The sequence below is a fragment of the Neurospora crassa genome, linkage group VI (genome assembly GCF_000182925.2).
Source record: "Neurospora crassa OR74A linkage group VI, whole genome shotgun sequence".
NCBI lineage: Eukaryota > Fungi > Ascomycota > Sordariomycetes > Sordariales > Sordariaceae > Neurospora > Neurospora crassa.
In genome coordinates, this window is record NC_026506.1 from 3,062,921 (window position 1) to 3,077,730 (window position 14,810).

A 14,810-nucleotide genomic window follows, 5' to 3' on the forward strand; every position below is an offset into this window, starting at 1 on the left:
TTCCCTTTATTTATATAATCCCCTATATAGCGCCCCTTCCTAATCTTCTTTATCCTTCTTCCTTATTATAACTTTTAATAAAATAATTTCCTCTAACCGTTATTACCCTAGCCCAATCGATTTAACCTTTAATATAGAGGGTCCCTCCCTTAATCCATCCCTAGGCTCTATATTCCTTATAATCCTACTTTTGGAATTTATATTTCTTATTCGTAACTTTTGTAACTTCCTTAATAATCGTCCCCCTTAGAACTAATATAATTTCCTTCTTCTTCTTCTTTAATCTTTATATTGATTTAATTAATATCATTTATAAAATTCCTTACTTTTACTATATTCTAAATTTCGCTTTTATTTTATATTTTAATAATAAGTTTAACTCCTCCAATACCTTCCGCAAGGTTATCGCTAAAAAGATTTGCCTTCCTTTAGCGATTAATAAATCCCTTATTCTCTATTTTTCTTCCCTTTATTATTTTTTAACTTTTATATTCCTAATTAATAATACCCAAAGTACTACTTATACCTATACCTATAAAATATATATACTAAACGTCCCTATTAGCCTTTACAACGCCTATAACGCTATATAGTTAATAACTATTATTATAGTATTATATAATTAAAATAAGTATAATTCTTATTTTAATACCTTTATTCGTATTATTAATAATTTTATTAATTATATATATATATATATTTAAAACGGAACAACCTATTTATTAACTACAAGTATCTTCCCTACGCTATAAACTATAATATTATCAAATTTTAATAGAAGGGTTACTATAAGCTAATTGTAAGGGATATTTATTATAATTGTATCCCTTCCCTTCCCGGCAGTAGTACTATAAACCCAATTCGGATTATATTTAATTCTAGTAATAGCGCTATTACTTTTATATATATTATATCCGACGGTAGCGGTTTTACTACTCTTACTCGTATAATGTCTAATTCTAATAGTAATAATTCCGTTCTTAATAGCCCTATAACTATCAATACTCCCGGCCGCCCCCTTATAAATAATAATCAAGTCTAATAGTACTATAAGGTTACTACGAACTAAATTCGTATAATGAAATCATTCGATTAATTTCTTAAGCGTAATTAGGCGCATCTTAAATAGTACTTTTCGGTTTTTACTATAGCCTTAGTTTAAATAGTTCCCTTAATTAGTATAATTATCTCCTCCCTATTCCTATTTCTTTATTCTAATATCATTAATATTTTACTTTCCTCCTAAGAGTACTTTATAATTTCTTTATACTACTCTTCTTCTAATTCGACTATTAAATAGTACTCTTTTAACCTCCCTAACCTTAATATTTTTAATAAGATTCTTTTAGCTTTAATTCTATTATTTAGGAATTCCTAAAATTCCTCTTTTATTAGTAGTTAGGCTTCCGGGTTCGTTTAGAAGATAGTATCTATACTAAAATAATTTAGGATAGTATATACGAAGCTCTCCTTTTCGAATTTATAAGTATAGATAGGGGTTAAAACGTTGAATACTTTCCTCTAATAGAGGAAGGTCTAGAGGCTAATAACTTCCGTCCTAATTTAAATAAGGAGGGAATTTTGTACTTTAATTAATAAGTACAACTCTTCTTCGTTTTTTCCTAGTTTTCAATGTCTTCCTTTCTTCTTTTTTGTATTAATTATATATTGCTAAATAGCTTTTCTACTAAATTTGGGGGTAAGGTTAATAATAGTAAATTTGTATTATCGCTCTAATTTCGTTACTATTACCGCTAGGTAGTAATTGTAGCGTAATACCTATTCCTAATTCGTTATATCTTCTAAGTACTCCTCCCAGTTGGCGGCTATTAGCTTTAGGATTTATAATAGTAGTAGTTAGGTTCCTAATTCCGGGGGGGGGGGGGGGGACTAATTAATATTATTAGTAGCTTTTCTGTTAGCGCTTATATTTCAGCCTACCGAGCCTTAGCTGCGCTGCTTTCTAGTTTATTGGCAGGTAGCCGACTTTTAGGCTATTGTACTTAGACGTAGCTAGAAATTTAGGTTACTATCCCCCGGACGAACTAGGCTTAGTCCGTCCGGGCGAGCCTTTCTTTAAAGGCCCAGACCCTTTTATTAAGGTAGAGGTCGAACGGCGGATAAAACGTTTCCGTCTTTAGGTTCCGTACCGGCGTAGCTTTATACGCCCCGGCGACAACTCTCAAATACTTAGTCTAGTATTTCGCCAACCCAATTACTATCCCTCGTAGTTTTCCGTAAACTTCGGTTGGCTGGTGGAATGACCGGCTAGAATAGTTATAGTAATAATAATATTAATCTAAATGTAGCCGATACTAGTAATGATAATAATGCTACTAATATTAATAAAACTAATTAGGTGGGAAATACCGAACCTCTGTACTAAATTATAAATGGAGGCTATTATTATAAAAAGATAGGAAAGAAAGTAGGAATAATTCAAAAACGGAGGGATACCCAATTTCAAATAGGGAGTTGTATTAGGACTAAGGGAATGGAGTGATAGAATTATTATTTATTAATTTAATAATAATTGAATTAGAGAAGTCCATCCTACTTTTAAATTACCTTTTTTATAGTAAATGCAAAGTACAATACCCCGTCCTAATTAATAGCGGTCATACAAGTAAAAGCTTTATTAATACTAAATTTATTAAAAGGAATTAAATACTTACAATAAAGTTTAATTACCCTAAACTACTATAGTTAGCCAAAAGTAATATTAATACTCATATTACCGACTTTATGAAGGTTACTATATAAATTGGGCTATATAAAGAGGAAATCGAATTGTTCGTTTTTATTTTATCCCTTGAGAACCCTATTATTCTAAGCCTTCTATAGCTCCAATAATACAACCCATTTATAAACTAAGAGAAAGGGGAATTTAAATTCAATTATGAATATAGAGGTATATATATACCCGTCGCTACGCCGGACTTCTAAATACAAGCCCCTAAAACCTTAAGGGAGGTTACGGTCGGAAGTATAAAAGAGTAAGCTAATGAAGCGGTCGAGGGGGAGCAAGCTAGTGAGGCGGTTGAGGAGGAGTAAGCTAGAAAGGCGGTCGAAGTGGAGTAAGCTAATGAGGTAGTTAAGGTAGAGTAAGCTAACGAGGCGGCCGAGGAGGAGCAAGCTAGTAAGGCGGCCGAGGAGGAGTAAACTAGTGAGGCGGCCGAAGAGGAGCTAGCTACTAAAACCGAATAATAATAAGAATTCCCAGCCCGCAGAGCCCTTAAATGTAGGAAGGCTAGACTATTATAAAGAATTGCTAAAGTCTATAGTATAAATCCTAAGCAACTTTAGTCTACTTAATTACTTATAAATAGCTAAAGGATAATAATCCCCAATATACCGCTACAAACTTTAATTAAATTAATTCTATATAGGACTATTAGTAATAAGCGAATTCGGGCTTTAAACCCCAAAAGGAAACCGTTAATACTACTATTCGTAAGACCTATAAACGTTGATAAAAGTCCTATTAACCCTAACGATATTATAGTACTTAATACCGCTAATTTCAATTTTACAATTAGAATAAAGAACTTCGAAGTTATATTAATAATTAGGGGGGAGATTAACGAAGTACTAAGGAAATTGGAAATAGAAATGATAAGCGAAGGGATAAAATTAAAAATGAAGGTTATAGAGAAGATGTATAACGATATTTATATAAGTAATAATGTAGAGTATAAGGCTTAAATTTTGGACTATTTCTTAAAAGTCCTCTAAAGCGACGTAGGAGAAATTATAGTAAGAATTATAGAGGAAAGTATTAAGAAATTCTATAAAAAAAGAGAATAAACCCCTAATTACCAAATAAGAAATTAAAATAAAAATATTAACCTACTATTATAGATATTAGAATATAGTAAACCCTAAGGAAGCAAAAGTTATTCTGTAATACCGCTCCTACAATTATAAAATTAAATCGATTCCTAACGCTGAATTACCTAACGCTTAAGTATAGCTATTTTCCCCTATAAAATTAAACGTTATTAAAAAATAGTTAAATAATAATATTAAATAAAGTTTTATCCGGCTATTCTAATTACTAGCAGCCTTCCTAGTACTATTAATGGAGAAATTAGGTAGGGGAGTATAAATCTACATCAATTATTAAAGTGTTAATAATACAACCTTAAAGATATACTATCCCCTTCCCTTAATTAAAGAAATATTGAATATAATTTATAAGGTTAAAATATTTATTAAATTAAATGTTATTACGGTATTTAATTAGATAAAGGTCTATAAGGGCTATAAGTAGTTTATAATATTTATTATTAGATTTAAATTCTACGAATTACTAATATATTTATTCGGCTTATAGGGCGCCCTAGTAACCTTCTAGAATTTTATTAATAATATCTTCTATAACGCCTTAAACAAATTCGCTATAGTTTATTTAAATAATATATTAATTTATTCGGATAACGAAGAGGATTATATTAAATATATATCGAACGTCCTTAATTGCCTTAAATATTCGGGCCCACAAGTCGATATTAATAAATATAAATTCTATATTACTAAAACGAAATACTTCGGCTTAATTATTATATTAGGGGGTATTAAAATAAATATAAATAAGGTTAAACTAGTAATATTATAGAAGGTACTAGAGTTTAAGAAGTCGTTATAATCCTTTTTAAGCTTTACTAATTTTTATTAATAATTTATTAAAGACTTCTCTAATATAGTTAAACTATTATATAAATTAATAAAGAAGATAATCGTTTGGTACTAGTGTATTAAGTATTAGAGAGCCTTTAAAGATTTGAAAGTGATATTCACTACTATACTAGTCTTGAAAATTTACAATTAAACGAAGAAAATAGTAATTAAAATAGACGCCTTTAATTAAACGTGGGGCGGCACCCTCTCGCAATAGGGAGATAATAGCATCCTCTACCTAATAATTTACTTCTTAACTAAACATATAATAGTAAAATATAATTATAATATCTATAATAAGGAATTGCTCGCTATTATAAAAGTATTAGAAAAATAGACGCTGGAATTAGAAGGAGCGTAGGAGTAAATCGAAATTATTACCAACTATAAGAACCTTAAAATATTTGCCACTACAAAACAACTAACGCTAAAATATATACACTAATTAGAATTCCTCAGTTACTTTAATTTCCGGATTACATATAAAAGAGGCCTAGAGAATGTAAGACCCGATACCTTAAGTAGGAAACTAGAAGAAAAATTATAAGATATTAACGACGAAAGGTTAGTAATTAGGAAGAAACCCCTTATTAACCTAAATTATTTCAATTTAACCTTTTTAAAAAATAGGGAGAATAAATTAAATATAGTTTATTTATACCTAAGTACTATAGAGGACGTTTATTAAGGATACAAGAACCTAAATTTAAACCTCTAGGAGTTTAACCTTTATAGATTAAACGTGATTAAATTAATAAATAATCTTATTAATAATAATTATACAAAATTAAACCTTATATAAAAATTAATTTTATATTTATAGAAAGATAACTAATAGGGTTAGACCCTAGAAGTAAAAAAGTATTTTAAGATTATATTTGTAGAATATTCAATAAAATTCAGCTGGGTATATTAGAAAAAAGATACTAAAGAATAGGTATTAATCGACCCTAATAATAAAGAAACCTAATTATAGCTTATCTACAAAATATATATAACGAAGCTAGGAGGATACTCCGGCTATAAAAGAACTTACAAAATATTTAATACGTTCTACTATTCACTAAAGATATATTAATCTATTAAAGAGTTCTATAAAGTTTGCCTAACTTACGTAAACATAAAATCTTTAAGATACTCGCCCACCGGCTATTTCAAGCCTTTCCCCGTCCTATTCAAAATATAGTTATAAATTTCTATTAATTATATAATACCTATAATACCTTATATTAAAAGAAGACGAATTTACTGCTATATGGCCGTTGTAGTCGATTACCTAATAAAAATAAAGTACTATATTCCTATAGAGACCTTAAAAATAAATAAACTAATTAAGAAATTTATTAAAAGGATATATAGCATTTATAGACTACCTAACGAAATTATATTAGATAGAGGCTTACAATTCATCTCAATATTTTAAAGAACCTTATATAAAAGATTAGGTATTATACTAAAATTATTATTGACCTTCTACTTTTAGACTTATAAATAAGCCGAAAGAATTAATACCGAAATAGAATAGTATTTAAAACTATATATAAACTAAGCCTAAAATGATTAAGTCGATTAGTTGCTTTTAGTAGAGTTCGCCTATAATAATACGGCCTTAGAGACTATAGGCGTTAGCCTATTCTATATAAATTATACCTTCTACCCCCGGATAGGTATAGAATTAGCTAAACCCTATCCCTCTAATTTAATAGAAGTATAAAAGAAAGAGTTTTTTCAAAGCCTTAAAAGTAGCTAACCGCTTCCAAACTATTTTAGAAGGCGTTATTACTCTATTAAGGTAAGTATAAGACTAACATAAGGCCTAAACTAGTAAACGCCGTATAAATACCCCTAAATATAGAATAAATAATAAAATTCTATTTAATACGAAGAACCTCACTACCGGACAATTATAAATAAAATTAATACCTAAATTCGGAAGCCCCTTTACGGTACTAGAATATAACTCCTACCGTATTAAACTCTAGCTCCCTAGGAATATAAAAGTCAACCTAATTTTCTATATATCGATAATAAAACTTGAGGAGATAGTAGGGCTCCCTAGGCAAAAAGATATTAAATAGGATATTTTAACCAACTAAGAAAGGTCTATAATAAGAGCCAATAATCATAAAGATAATAAATAGTAGGAATAGGAATTTAAAGAGATTGTAGGTTATAATAAAGCAAATAACGGCCGTTAAATATACCAAATTAAATAAAAAAATATTAACGAATTAATATAATAGTCCGCTAAGGATTTAAAAGGATATAATAATACTATTTGGAAGTATCACAACTCTCACTTAAATATACTGTTACTATTAATTTAAATAAAATAGAAATATACTAAAAGTAAATTAAAGAAAAGGTTATTATTATCCTTATTTCTAAGTTTATTAACCTTTATATTACTAACGCTTAATATTAAACCTAATTCAAATTTATATTAGCCGTTTTAATAGAATATTCGGGTAGCCTAGTAGAAGGGATAAATTTAATTAAGAAAGATAAAAAAGAAAAGGAATTTAATATAATTTATTCCGCATACTCTAATTAAATACTTTATAGTATACCCTTTTATAAAATAATTATTAATAGTACCGAGAGATAATATATTTTATAATAGTCTTACATCTCCTATTCCCCAAATCGGCTATATACGTAATTAATATTAAGTTTTAACAATAAGAAGGATTCAAGAGAGGTTAGTAATATAGTAATTGAGCGTTTAAAGAAGAAATAAAATATAAGCAAGGAGTTAAACGCGCGAGTTCTCTAAATTTATATTAATAGTAATTACGGGTATCTCTATAAATCACTATACTATAGGCGTCCCTATAGTACCCCAGGTGGGGTTAATAATGGTAAGAGCTGTTGAGGTCCTTTATATATATTAATTAAAGCGGTTTACGAGGTATAAATAGATTATTGAGGGTAATAATAGCTCTTACGGCGGAAGGGTTAAATTAGCAATATTTTAGCCAGTATTCTACCCCTAAATAAGAATTGAAATGCTAAGCAACCTCCCGTCTTAGTACGGACGCTAAGACTTTTTACCGCAATTTAATTAGACGTATCCTTAGAGGATTCGGGAGGGCCCACTTTAGATAAAACAATGTATTTCAAAATATTTTCATAGTAGGGAGCGTTTTAAAGGGGGGTAGTATTATCGGGCTAGATTATATACCTTGTACTAGGCTATGTTACGTACCTTAAGCTGTGCTATAGTACTAGTACCGGCCAGGGTATTGAGGCTCTGTGCGACCTACTCTACTGGGTTGTACAACCCTACTTATAAGCCTAGGCTAGCGCATACTCTCCTCTTACTTCCTTCGTACAATAACGAATATCGTAGCTTACCTATAACGGTGCCCTTGCCCCGTGATAATAATACGGGAGCCTCAATACTATAACCGTATTACTAGATTGTTCAGTTTGAGAATTTATGGATATAATATGGTTGTCTTAAAGATTAGTATTTACAGCGGTATGTTTAGAATATCAGAAATCCCCAAATTAGCAACTAAAACGGCCGGTATTATATATCAACTATCATTATATAAGGGAGGGTACGTGTAGGATTCGACAGGGTGCGGGGAGGCTTTCCCATTCCTTGAATCATATAAAGGCTATTACATACTAGGACGACCATTTTAGAAATTCTCTTAATAATAAGTTAGTCCGTTTATAATTACTGAACAAATTAGAAGTTTGGCTTACTAGTTGGATTTGCATCCCGAAATGGTTGGCATTTACCCTAATATTTTCATAGCTTACTTCAAATAGGCTATGTACGAGGAAGATCCGTTTGGCCGGACCCAACCTCCTTTTAGTTTAGTTACTAATAATTAAATCGGTTTAAATAATGAGGAGTATAAAATAAATATTATTTTAAATTACGCGGAGGATAAGAAAAACGGAAGATGTAAATATTTAGTAAAGAGAAAGCCTATATGCACCCACCCCAAACCTTCCTATACCCAATTTCACCCAATGTCAGCTGTTATGTAAATTATTGAGTTTTAGCGGTATTTCTGACCGTTGTACATGTGTTACAATATTTGAGTTAACCCCCTATGTGAATTACTATATAATTTAATTTAGGGTTAGTAATTGAACGCGATCAAGGGGGATTATAAACAGTAGAAATCAATTAATTTGAGCGAGATTATATACGTTAAGGGTATTGTACTGCAGCGTACGATAGCTAGCAGTGTAAAATGGGTGCAAATGACCGTGTGAAAAAGTATAAAAGAAATGACCAAGTTAGAGTCGAGGTTACTGGACGTTGCGTGTATTGAATAGACGAAATTTTGCGGGTAAAAACGAGGATTTCAATGTTAGGTGTCATCCAGCTGTCCTATCCACTTTTTTACGGTTTCTGGGTATGGGAAGGTTTGGGGTGGGTGCACGTAGGCTTTCTCTTAGTAAAATAGACTATTTATAGTTATGATTGCAATAAATATGTGCCTAAGAGGGAAATAGGGAATGTACGCGAATTAAATGTAGAATACTGGGAGCGTTTAAAAGGACTATAGAAGATTGAAGCTAGAAAAGGAAGGAAGGTCTACTTTGAATAAGACGAGCCGGAGAGTCCTATTTTGCGCGAAGCCTCCACTCATAGAAGGAATTTGAAACTGTAAAGGAAGTAAGGGTGTTTATATATATCTATTACTCAAACTACTAAAGATAGTAGTATTTCGTTTTAGCAACCGGGATTTAATACTAGAATAGTATCGCTAGTATTATTATATATCAAATTACCTAATTGGATAATGTACGTATCCGGTCCGTTGAGTCTTTTTAATTAAATATACCGCTCCCACGGGAACCTACTTATATATGTAGGTCCTATAGATTAAGTAAAGCTTGTATACTTTAAATTATTTAGCTATATACAAACTTCCTACTTGGAATTCTGCTTGAAGTATCATCCTATATATATTCAAATAAATATATATTACTATTATAACGTTTAAATACCCCCTCAATAGTATTAACTAGGTACCAGGTAATAGCGTATAATAGTACATTAAATAGAATAAGGTTTAAGCCTTTATTAATAAATTATATAAATTAGGAAGGTAGCAACGTTCGGTAGAACTAATTTATATGTCCGGATTTATAATACTATGGTTTGTTTACCTCCTTCTTCCCTCTCTATACTTGATAATACTTTGATTCGTAGCTTCTAGTTTTGTAAGCTATCTCTTATAGAAATACACTCTTCTAATCTTTATAAAAGGCATTTACTCCGCGGGCACCCGGCTCGTCTTATACGGGCACCCAACCTTATACGGGCACCCAAATTAACCATTTATTTCACGTAAAATAGCGCTTATATAGTAAATTCGATGGTGTTACATTTACTTTAAAAAAATGACAGTAATGTCCAATAACATAGTTTTGTATAGAGATTTCTATAGTATGTAATGTCTTGAATATAATGTAGTAAAATCTATAGCATTTATCTATATACTTCGACTAGCTACCTATACTACTGCTTCCTAATTACCTCTACCTACTTCGTCTTTTTGGGTGCTGGTAAGCCCAGTTGAGCTCTCTCTCTCTTGCGTTTAATTGCTTGCTTGATTAGGGAGCTCGATACTGGTACGGCTACCTTAATGGAGTCTAGTACCGGTTTTGACTCTAGTACTAGTATTAATACTAGTATTAGCTTTAGGGATAACTACTATTAATCTAGAGATGACTATAGCTCTAGCTCTAGCTTTGGCGCGGGCTTTAGCGTACGTTTTGGGGAGGGGGTTGGCTTTGGAGAGGGTAATAATTCTAATTATAAATCTAGCTCTAAAGAGGGACTAAAATTGATTATTAGAGAGAGTTCAAAGGGTGGGAGTTTAAGAGGTAGGAGGTCTAGAAATAGGAGTACTATTACCTCTAACTTTAACTCTAATTCTTATTTTATAGTATTTAGTATAGTTACTTGAATATAATTTAGTACTAGCTCTAGCTTTAAACTACTTTTAGATGCTATATCCGATTTAATATTATAGTTAAAAGTATTAAAATTAACCGGCTCTTGTATATATTCACGTTCGGCGGCCTTAGTAGAGTTGGGAGTTAGTTTATTAATATTATTACTCTCTTAATAAGATTTGTAGCGGCGTATATTCGGTTATAGACGAGGGAGGTTATTGAGGTTACTCTATTTAATATACTTAACCTTCTAGTTTCCTCTCTTACTCTTTAGAGTTTTTTACTTTATTTTTTACTTTGTAGGAAGGGTATGTTTGTTAAGGATAAATTTAGTAGAGTTCTTGGGGCGGCCTCTTTTCGTAGGTGTAACGCGGGGGTTTCGAAGTTGAAGGTAGAAATTTCGAGTATCCTATTGAATTAGATTAGTTAGTAATTATACTTGGATAAATAAATATTACTAGATTCAATGTATAAGTGGTTTTTTATAATACTAGTGTAGGTATATATAGGTAAATTTTAGTGCTTTCTTTATAATTACCCTATTAAAAATAATATAGCGGTATAGTAGTCTATATTGGGTAGTAAGATTATACTCTTTATTATAAGGTTCGAGAGTAGAGGTAAGTGGGTCTTTGCGTTAATTGGTTGGTATAAACTTTTTTGCTTCGCGGTATTTACGATTGATTAATTTGAGGGTAATATAATTGATTTATAGCGGTAGCTTTCCTAGATACATATAGTCGATATATTGTTGTTGCTAGTGGGTTTACTATTTTGTAATTTTTCTTTTAAGAGTTTAGTGTTAGTTAGTAGCTATTTCTATAATAGTTGTAACGAGCTTGTAGATATTGTTATTGCTATTGAGAAGGTAGCTTTTGATGTTAAGGTTGTTTAATTTAATTAGCGATGTGATTTTGATATTAAAGTTCTTATACTTCTTAATATAATAGTATACCTATTGATCCCTAATAAGAAGTTAATTCTTTTGAATATATTGAAGAATTAGTATTTAGCCTTTAAATTACTTTTTTAAGCTCTCCTAAATTACTTAGAGCTTTAATTTAATATTAGCGTATATTATTAATTTATATATAGTTATAATACTATAGGGGTCGTTAGTAATTTTAGTAATAGTTTGAGAGTTAAAACTAGAGTTAATAGATTATATAGATGAATAATTCCTTAATTAATCATATTAAAGAAAATTAGATTCACCTACTTATCTTTACCCTCTTTATCCTTAGAGTCCTCCTCTTCTTTAGAGTTATTATTATTATTACCTCTATCTTTCTGTTTCTTCCACTTCTTTTTAGCGTTAAAAAGAACGTTCTTGGTGATGTGAAATAGATAGAGTTGTTGTTGGGTATTAGGGAATACTCTACTTAGTATTTACTTTATCTCTTTATATTTATTTGTAATAATAATGGTTGGCGAGGGTAGATTGTAGCGTAATCCTAGTTCTTTAGTAGCTTTAATTAAGAAGTTAAAGGCCTCTTCTTTCTTATTATTAATAATATTAAAAACGTAATTAAATATAGAATTAATAAATAAGACACTCAAAATCTAATAAAAGGGATAATAAAATTGGTTAGTATTATATATATTATTAATTATTATAACTTCGGGGAATATTCTGGCTATTTCTATATAAGTTGGAAAGGTAAAGATAAGACCTAATAGCCGTTTATTACTGTTTGGATCTATCCTTTTAATATATTTAATATTATTATTATTAAAAAACTTAATTAATGCGCTAATAAGGGTATAGCTATTAAAATTACGGCGGCGTATATGTGCGTGTACGTTGTAAATATTCGTTCTTATATATATAGAGCCTAGAAAATCTTTTTGTACTATAGCGGTAATTTTTTGAATTTGTATAGTATTAAGCTTAAAAGTATTATTAATCTTTTTTAAAATTTGTAGTTTCATTTTACGGTGTTGAGGGTGCGTAGATGGGTGTTAGGATTGGCCGTAGTTATAAATTTAGAAGTCTAGGTTAGAATATAAGTGAAAGTATTAAAAACTATTGCCTTTAATATCCTTATTGGTAAGCGCTTTCTATTTACACCTATATTTGCGTAAGGCTATCTTTCGAGTAGTTACTATAAATTCCCGGGGTTTACTATAGCGGTTATAGATAATGTAATATTGTATATAGTTTTTAATAGTAGCTCTAAGTTTACTACGATTTTATATATAGTTAATTATAAAGTTATAGGGTTTAGCCTAATTATTAATAGAGTTATATAGAGTTTTAATTATAGCTGTAGGAGGTATAATACTAGAGGGTGGATTAATAATAATATTTCTATAATTAAAGAGCTTATCTTCGGATTCGTTATTGCTAAGGGGGTTGGTTGAAGGGTTATAGTCGCGATTATCGTTAGAGAAGCCTTCCTACTCCTCTTCGTCGTTAATTAGATTTGAGGTATTGCTACTACCGTTTTTAATGTGCGTGAGGTCGATAGGGATAGTCGGCGCTATTTTTGCGTAGTTTTGGGTCTTTAGAAGGGTTAGTAAATACTTCTAATAATTGATACGATTAATATCCACGTACGTACAGTCGGTTCTAGCCTGTTCTGGTGTTCACAGCTGGTCTAGTTGTAAAGAGGGAGCAAAATTACTAAGTCTAAGATTTGGGCATTGAGTGCTTGTGAATGGGGGGTCTACTGGTTGACTGGGCTGGGCACTGTTTGTATGGAAATGCAGTTGTATAGTTACTATCTAATGGTATTGAAGGGTTGAAAGAAAAAAATCTACACCTTAAACCCTAACCCGCAGGGTGCTTGTATAAGGCTGGGTGCCTGTGTAAGACGAGCCAGGTGCCCGCGGAGTGAATGCCTTATAAAAATAGAATTTATTCTTATATAAAAGATTTTATATATTAAAAGTATTTATATATGAATATTTAAATATTAGTTACGGTCTAAAATATGGATGTATAACTAGCTTAGTGGTATAAGACTTTTTGTTAGTTGTCTGAACAGTAATATAATATTTGAACTAACTATGTTAAACAACTTTCGAGCTCGGGTGACGCAGTGGTTAGCGTGTTGCTCTTATACTTGTGTTTTAGGATACTTGTTATGCAAAGGTCGCGGGTTCAAGTCCCGCCTCGAGCACTTTTTTTTAAATTTGTTATTAAATATTAATATACTCGAATTTGCTTTTACTCAATATTATTCTTTATAAAGTATTAATATAATATAAATCTTATATTATACGTTAATACTAATTTAATAATATATAATATTATTCTATATTTATAATATAATTTATATCCTAACTCTCTTTCTATACTAGTCTCTACTTATATAAGCTCAATACTATATAAAGACCTACTAGTATCCCTTTAATAGTACAAATTTATTACTTTGGTATCCTCTACTCCATACCTTTAGTTTCTAACAACTTGCTAGTACAACTAAAAAGAGCTAACTAGTATTAGGAATCTACGAGGTATACACGTAGGTAGGCTTTATAAAGAGTTTAAAATAATCAACAAAGAGGAAGAGGGAGGTTTGTGCTAGTAAGGCACAGAGCTTCTAGCTAAATACACGAAATGCGGTAGGTATCGAAAGTACTAGAAATGCCAAGGCCAGAAATGTGGCTCGTGCGGCGCCCGAGGGATATACCTAATGGCACGTAGTACATCTGGTGCTAAGACGGCTGCCGATAGCCGACCGACCAATATACCCAATCAGAAGGCGCGCTTAGCTTATACCTAAAGTTAGGTATTACCTTTAGGCGCTAGCCTCGTAATATTACTTCCTACCTCTCCCTTCGAAAAATAGCTAGAAATGTTATATATAAGAAGAAACTACTCTAGTAACCTCAGTACTCCCGAATACTCCTAATTTCTTACTGCCCGGGTTTTTACAATATAAAATAATTAAATAAATAATTAATAGCCGAATTATTCAAATATATTTTCCTAAGAAAATACTATTTATTATTTTAATACTTATTATTTATATATACGCTAGCGCTAGTACACCCCCGAATTGTATAGTAGCTACTACGCTGGGTACCTGAATTCTAAAAGCCCTAAGTACCCTACAACGTTTAGTTCTATTCATTTATAAGAACTACTACCCTACTAACCTTATTATAGGACCTATATACTACCGGTCTTCTCTAGTAATTATAGTAGTACTTAATATATATATTTTTAGTAAAATTCGCTACTATTA

General features: G+C 30.7%; 1 non-coding gene across 1 annotated transcript; it reads left to right on the forward strand.

Annotated features, from left to right (window-relative positions):
• The first annotated feature begins 13,644 nt into the window (after positions 1-13,644).
• NCU15396 lies at positions 13,645-13,739 on the forward strand. Its single transcript has one exon. It is a non-coding gene; the product is annotated as a tRNA-Ile (tRNA).
• Positions 13,740-14,810: the final 1,071 nt, after the last annotated feature.